We start from the raw sequence: 8,233 nt of genomic DNA, 5'->3' as shown, positions 1-8,233 counted from the left end.
AATGCCCGAGGTCCATGCGGGAAATAAGAGCTCCCTTCTGGGACTCAGATGAGACGAGCTCCATGCTGGAAGTCAGAGCTTAATGCCAGAGGTCCATGCGGGAAATCAGAGCTCCCTTCTGGGTACTCAGATGAGACGAGCTCCATGCTGGAAGTCAGAGCTCCATGCTTAATGCCCGAGGTCCATGCGGGAAAGTCAGAGCTCCCTTCCTGGGTCTCAGATGAGACGAGCTCCATGCTGGAAGTCAGAGCTCCATGCCTAATGCCCGAGGTCCATGCGGGAAATCAGAGCTCCCTTCCTGGGACTCAGATGAGACGAGCTCCATGCTGGAAGTCAGAGCTTAATGCCAGAGGTCCATGCGGGAAATCAGAGCTCCCTTCTGGGACTCAGATGAGACGAGCTCCATGCTGGAAGTCAGAGCTCCATGCTTAATGCCCGAGGTCCATGCGGGAAATAAGAGCTCCCTTCTGGGACTCAGATGAGACGAGCTCCATGCTGGAAGGCAGAGCTTAATGCCAGAGGTCCATGCGGGAAATAAGAGCTCCCTTCCGGGTCTCAGATGAGACGAGCTACCATGCTGGAAGTCAGAGCTTAATGCCAGAGGTCCATGCGGGAAATCAGAGCTCCCTTCTGGGACTCAGATGAGACGAGCTCCATGCAAGCCAAAGATCCCAAAATGCAGCGGCACTAAGTCCCAGCCTGGACCCCAAAACGGACCATCATGTATTCCAAAATGCAGCGGCACTCAGTCCCAAAACGGACCCGCATGGATCCCAAAATGCAGCGGCACTCAGTCCCAGCAAAGTACCAGCACGCATCCCAAAATGTCACAAAGTCGCCTATCCGGAGCTCACGCAAAGCATCTTGCACAGTCTCAGCAAAGCCCAGCATTCATCCCAAAATGTAACAAAGTAGCCTTAATGCCCGAGGTCCATGCGGGAAATCAGAGCTCCCTTCCGGGTACTCAGATGAGACGAGCTCCATGCTGGAAGTGAGAGCCCCATGCCTAATGCCCGAGGTCCATGCGGGAAATAAGAGCTCCCTTCTGGGACTCAGATGAGACGAGCTCCATGCTGGAAGTCAGAGCTTAATGCCAGAGGTCCATGCGGGAAATCAGAGCTCCCTTCTGGGACTCAGATGAGACGAGCTCCATGCTGGAAGTCAGAGCTCCATGCTTAATGCCCGAGGTCCATGCGGGAAATCAGAGCTCCCTTCTGGGACTCAGATGAGACGAGCTCCATGCTGGAAGTCAGAGCCCCATGCTAATGCCCGAGGTCCATGCGGGAAATAAGAGCTCCCTTCTGGGACTCAGATGAGACGAGCTCCATGCTGGAAGTCAAAGCCCCATGCTTAATGCCCGAGGTCCATGCGGGAAATCAGAGCTCCCTTCTGGGACTCAGATGAGACGAGCTCCATGCTGGAAGTCAGAGCCCCATGCCTAATGCCCGAGGTCCATGCGGGAAATCAGAGCTCCCTTCTGGGACTCAGATGAGACGAGCTCCATGCTGGAAGTCAAGCCCATGCTTAATGCCCGAGGTCCATGCGGGAAATCAGAGCTCCCTTCTGGGACTCAGATGAGACGAGCTCCATGCTGGAAGTCAAGCCCATGCTTAATGCCCGAGGTCCATGCGGGAAATCAGAGCTCCCTTCTGGGACTCAGATGAGACGAGCTCCATGCTGGAAGTCAGAGCTTAATGCCAGAGGTCCATGCGGGAAATCAGAGCTCCCTTCTGGGACTCAGATGAGACGAGCTCCATGCTGGAAGTGAGAGCCCCATGCCTAATGCCCGAGGTCCATGCGGGAAATCAGAGCTCCCTTCTGGGACTCAGATGAGACGAGCTCCATGCTGGAAGTCAAGCCCATGCTTAATGCCAGAGGTCCATGCGGGAAATCAGAGCTCCCTTCTGGGACTCAGATGAGACGAGCTCCATGCTGGAAGTCAAGCGCTCCATGCTTAATGCCCGAGGTCCATGCGGGAAATCAGAGCTCCCTTCTGGGACTCAGATGAGACGAGCTCCATGCTGGAAGTCAGAGCTTAATGCCAGAGGTCCATGCGGGAAATCAGAGCTCCCTTCTGGGACTCAGATGAGACGAGCTCCATGCTGGAAGTCAGAGCCCCATGCTTAATGCCCGAGGTCCATGCGGGAAATCAGAGCTCCCTTCCGGGACTCAGATGAGACGAGCTCCATGCTGGAAGTGAGAGCCCCATGCCTAATGCCCGAGGTCCATGCGGGAAATCAGAGCTCCCTTCTGGGACTCAGATGAGACGAGCTCCATGCAAGCCAAAGATCCCAAAATGCAGCGGCACTAAGTCCCAGCCTGGACCCCAAAACGGACCATCATGTATTCCAAAATGCAGCGGCACTCAGTCCCAAAACGGACCCGCATGGATCCCAAAATGCAGCGGCACTCAGGCCCAGCAAAGTACCAGCACGCATCCCAAAATGTCACAAAGTCGCCTATCCGGAGCTCACGCAAAGCATCTTGCACAGTCTCAGCAAAGCCCAGCATTCATCCCAAAATGTAACAAAGTAGCCTTAATGCCCGAGGTCCATGCGGGAAATCAGAGCTCCCTTCCGGGTCTCAGATGAGACGAGCTCCATGCTGGAAGTCAGCGCTCCATGCTTAATGCCCGAGGTCCATGCGGGAAATAAGAGCTCCCTTCTGGGTACTCAGATGAGACGAGCTCCATGCTGGAAGTCAGAGCTTAATGCCAGAGGTCCATGCGGGAAATAAGAGCTCCCTTCTGGGACTCAGATGAGACGAGCTCCATGCTGGAAGTCAGAGCTTAATGCCCGAGGTCCATGCGGGAAGTCAGAGCTCCCTTCTGGGACTCAGATGAGACGAGCTCCATGCTGGAAGTCAAAGCCCCATGCTTAATGCCCGAGGTCCATGCGGGAAATCAGAGCTCCCTTCCTGGGACTCAGATGAGACGAGCTCCATGCTGGAAGTCAGAGCTCCATGCTTAATGCCCGAGGTCCATGCGGGAAATCAGAGCTCCCTTCTGGGACTCAGATGAGACGAGCTCCATGCTGGAAGTCAGAGCTTAATGCCAGAGGTCCATGCGGGAAATCAGAGCTCCCTTCCAGGGACTCAGATGAGACGAGCTCCATGCTGGAAGTCAGAGCGTAATGCCAGAGGTCCATGCGGGAAATCAGAGCTCCCTTCTGGGACTCAGATGAGACGAGCTCCATGCAAGCCAAAGATCCCAAAATGCAGCGGCACTAAGTCCCAGCCTGGACCCCAAAACGGACCATCATGTATTCCAAAATGCAGCGGCACTCAGTCCCAAAACGGACCCGCATGGATCCCAAAATGCAGCGGCACTCAGTCCCAGCAAAGTACCAGCACGCATCCCAAAATGTCACAAAGTCGCCTATCCGGAGCTCACGCAAAGCATCTTGCACAGTCTCAGCAAAGCCCAGCATTCATCCCAAAATGTAACAAAGTAGCCTTAATGCCCGAGGTCCATGCGGGAAATCAGAGCTCCCTTCTGGGACTCAGATGAGACGAGCTCCATGCTGGAAGTCAAGCCCCATGCTTAATGCCCGAGGTCCATGCGGGAAATCAGAGCTCCCTTCTGGGACTCAGATGAGACGAGCTCCATGCTGGAAGTCAAAGCCCCATGCTTAATGCCCGAGGTCCATGCGGGAAATCAGAGCTCCCTTCTGGGACTCAGATGAGACGAGCTCCATGCTGGAAGTCAGAGCGTAATGCCAGAGGTCCATGCGGGAAATCAGAGCTCCCTTCTGGGACTCAGATGAGACGAGCTCCATGCAAGCCAAAGATCCCAAAATGCAGCGGCACTCAGTCCCAAAACGGACCCGCATGGATCCCAAAATGCAGCGGCACTCAGTCCCAGCAAAGTACCAGCACGCATCCCAAAATGTCACAAAGTCGCCTATCCGGAGCTCACGCAAAGCATCTTGCACAGTCTCAGCAAAGCCCAGCATTCATCCCAAAATGTAACAAAGTAGCCTTAATGCCCGAGGTCCATGCGGGAAATCAGAGCTCCCTTCCGGGACTCAGATGAGACGAGCTCCATGCTGGAAGTGAGAGCCCCATGCCTAATGCCCGAGGTCCATGCGGGAAATCAGAGCTCCCTTCCGGGTACTCAGATGAGACGAGCTCCATGCTGGAAGTCAGAGCTTAATGCCAGAGGTCCATGCGGGAAATCAGAGCTCCCTTCTGGGACTCAGATGAGACGAGCTCCATGCTGGAAGTCAGAGCTTAATGCCCGAGGTCCATGCGGGAAATCAGAGCTCCCTTCTGGGACTCAGATGAGACGAGCTCCATGCTGGAAGTCAAGCCCCATGCTTAATGCCCGAGGTCCATGCGGGAAATCAGAGCTCCCTTCTGGGACTCAGATGAGACGAGCTCCATGCTGGAAGTCAGAGCTCCATGCTTAATGCCCGAGGTCCATGCGGGAAATCAGAGCTCCCTTCTGGGACTCAGATGAGACGAGCTCCATGCTGGAAGTCAGAGCTCCATGCTTAATGCCCGAGGTCCATGCGGGAAATCAGAGCTCCCTTCTGGGACTCAGATGAGACGAGCTCCATGCTGGAAGTCAGAGCTTAATGCCAGAGGTCCATGCGGGAAATCAGAGCTCCCTTCTGGGACTCAGATGAGACGAGCTCCATGCAAGCCAAAGATCCCAAAATGCAGCGGCACTAAGTCCCAGCCTGGACCCCAAAACGGACCATCATGTATTCCAAAATGCAGCGGCACTCAGTCCCAAAACGGACCCGCATGGATCCCAAAATGCAGCGGCACTCAGTCCCAGCAAAGTACCAGCACGCATCCCAAAATGTCACAAAGTCGCCTATCCGGAGCTCACGCAAAGCATCTTGCACAGTCTCAGCAAAGCCCAGCATTCATCCCAAAATGTAACAAAGTAGCCTTAATGCCCGAGGTCCATGCGGGAAATCAGAGCTCCCTTCCGGGTCTCAGATGAGACGAGCTCCATGCTGGAAGTCAGAGCTCCATGCTTAATGCCCGAGGTCCATGCGGGAAATCAGAGCTCCCTTCTGGGACTCAGATGAGACGAGCTCCATGCTGGAAGTCAAGCCATGCTTAATGCCGAGGTCCATGCGGGAAATCAGAGCTCCCTTCCGGGTACTCAGATGAGACGAGCTCCATGCTGGAAGTCAAAGCCCCATGCTTAATGCCCGAGGTCCATGCGGGAAATCAGAGCTCCCTTCCGGGTCTCAGATGAGACGAGCTCCATGCTGGAAGTCAGAGCTTAATGCCAGAGGTCCATGCGGGAAATCAGAGCTCCCTTCTGGGTCTCAGATGAGACGAGCTCCATGCTGGAAGTCAGAGCTCCATGCTTAATGCCCGAGGTCCATGCGGGAAATCAGAGCTCCCTTCCGGGTCTCAGATGAGACGAGCTCCATGCTGGAAGTCAGAGCTCCATGCTTAATGCCCGAGGTCCATGCGGGAAATCAGAGCTCCCTTCCGGGTCTCAGATGAGACGAGCTCCATGCTGGAAGTCAGAGCTCCATGCTTAATGCCCGAGGTCCATGCGGGAAATCAGAGCTCCCTTCCGGGACTCAGATGAGACGAGCTCCATGCTGGAAGTCAAAGCCCCATGCTTAATGCCCGTGGTCCATGCGGGAAATCAGAGCTCCCTTCCGGGTCTCAGATGAGACGAGCTCCATGCAAGCCAAAGCCCCATGCTTAATGCCAGAGGTCCATGCGGGAAATCAGAGCTCCCTTCCGGGTCTCAGATGAGACGAGCTCCATGCTGGAAGTCAGAGCTCCATGCAAGCCAAAGCCCCATGCTTAATGCCAGAGGTCCATGCGGGAAATCAGAGCTCCCTTCCGGGTCTCAGATGAGACGAGCTCCATGCTGGAAGTCAGAGCTTAATGCCAGAGGTCCATGCGGGAAATCAGAGCTCCCTTCTGGGACTCAGATGAGACGAGCTCCATGCTGGAAGTCAGAGCTCCATGCTTAATGCCCGAAGTCCATGCGGGAAATCAGAGCTCCCTTCCGGGTCTCAGATGAGACGAGCTCCATGCTGGAAGTCAGAGCTTAATGCCAGAGGTCCATGCGGGAAATCAGAGCTCCCTTCCGGGTCTCAGATGAGACGAGCTCCATGCTGGAAGTCAGAGCTCCATGCTTAATGCCCGAGGTCCATGCGGGAAATCAGAGCTCCCTTCCGGGTCTCAGATGTGACGAGCTCCATGCTGGAAGTCAGAGCTCCATGCTTAATGCCCGAGGTCCATGCGGGAAATCAGAGCTCCCTTCCGGGTCTCAGATGAGACGAGCTCCATGCTGGAAGTCAGAGCTCCATGCTTCATGCCAGAGGTCCATGCGGGAAATCAGAGCTCCCTTCCGGGTCTCAGATGAGACGAGCTCCATGCTGGAAGTCAGAACTCCATGCTTAATGCCAGAGGTCCATGCGGGAAATCAGAGCTACCTTCCGGGACTCAGATGAGACGAGCTCCATGCTGGAAGTCAGAGCTCCATGCAAGCCAAAGCCCCATGCTTAATGCCAGAGGTCCATGCGGGAAATCAGAGCTCCCTTCTGGGACTCAGATATGACGAGCTCCATGCAAGTCAAAGCCCCATGCTTAATGCCAGAGGTCCATGCGGGAAATCAGAGCTCCCTTCCGGGTCTCAGATGATACGAGCTCCATGCTGGAAGTCAGAGCTCCATGCAAGTCAGAGCTCCATGCAAGTCAAAGCCCCATGCTTGATGCCAGAGCTCCGTGCGGGAGTCATGGATCCCAAAATGCAGCGGCACTAAGTCCCAGCCTGGACCCCAAAACGGACCATCATGTATTCCAAAATGCAGCGGCACTAAGTCCCAAAACGGACTAGCATGGATCCCAAAATGCAGCGGCACGAAGTCCCAGCAAAGTACCAGCACGCATCCCAAAATGTCACAAAGTCGCCTATCCGGAGCTCACGCAAAGCATCTTGCACAGTCTCAGCAAAGCCCAGCATTTATCCCAAAATGTAACAAAGTAGCCTATCCGGAGGTCACCCAGATCGGGGAAAGTGTACAAGTGTTTGATTCCGCCAGTGATGCCCTAAAATGTGAATAACTATCCCGAAAACTTGCTCCATTCAAATGAATGGCGTTTCTACCAGAGGCCGTTTACGGGTGTAGTGCCGATTTCGGTCGTGCGGGGCGCTGCAGACATGTCTTCCCTACACCCCTCAGTGTGGTGGCCTTGGCCGTCAAGTCTTTAACTCCGTCCGTGTAGACTTTTCGGGGCAGTCGACGGGATATTGAGGAGACACGTTTTCAGTACTTTGACTCCGTCCGCGTTTGGCATTTAGGCGCCACTTGAGGCGTTTTCGGGACACTCTGCCTTCACCACCACACTCGGGCCGGCATGGGGGGGGGGGACAGCGCGCAGCCCCTCCCTTCTCCCGCCCGACCCCTACCCCGACCGAATGGCACTCGTGACCCGCCCTTGGGGGGCCCCCTGCCGGCCGGCCCGGCCCTGCGCCGGTGTCGGTGCGGGCGGGCGGTTCCCCCAGCCTGCGGGTTCGCATCGTCGTCGTCGTCGTCCCCGGCATCCGAAGGCGGCGTTCGCGGGCACGCTAGGCAGGCCGGGGCTCCAAGGCGAGACCGAGATGCTCCGGTGCCCGCCGCGCCCGGTCTGCGTCAGCCGGCCACTGGCGTCTGCCGTCCGTTGGGCCTCCCGGCGAGCGCGCACCCTCTCGAAGTCGTCCCGGACGGACGAGCGCGGGCTTTAACGGCCCGCCTCTCCAGCTTCCAGCCGTCTCAGTCGCGGCGGCCGTCGACCGGCCGGTGGGGTGAGCGTTTTGGGCAGGCGGGCAGGCAAGCAGGCAGGCAGGCAGGCAGGCGCAGAGCCCTCGCCGACGCCGCCGCCGTTGCCGCCGACGCCGCCGCCTCGGCTTGGCCGCCAACCACTGCCATCCGCTTGCAGCGTCTGGGAAAACACAAGTCTTTGGGTTCCGGGGGGAGTATGGTTGAAAAGCTGAAACTTAAAGGAATTGACGGAAGGGCACCTACCAGGAGTGGAGCCTGCGGCTTAATTTGACTCAACACGGGGGACCGGAACCGTGCCGAGCTACCAGGGGGGCGGCGGGGGCAAGTCAGAGCTCCATGAAAGTCAAAGCCCCATGCTTAATGCCCGAGGTCCATGCGGGAAATCAGAGCTCCCTTCCGGGTTTCAGATGAGACGAGCTCCATGCAAGCCAAAGCCCCATGCTTAATGCCAGAGGTCCATGCGGGAAATTAGAGCTCCCTTC

Source organism: Phycodurus eques, unplaced genomic scaffold (assembly GCF_024500275.1).
Source record: "Phycodurus eques isolate BA_2022a unplaced genomic scaffold, UOR_Pequ_1.1 contig_245, whole genome shotgun sequence".
Lineage (NCBI taxonomy): Eukaryota > Metazoa > Chordata > Actinopteri > Syngnathiformes > Syngnathidae > Phycodurus > Phycodurus eques.
The sequence above is the reverse complement of the archived record's forward strand: the minus strand, read 5'-3'. Positions refer to the sequence as shown.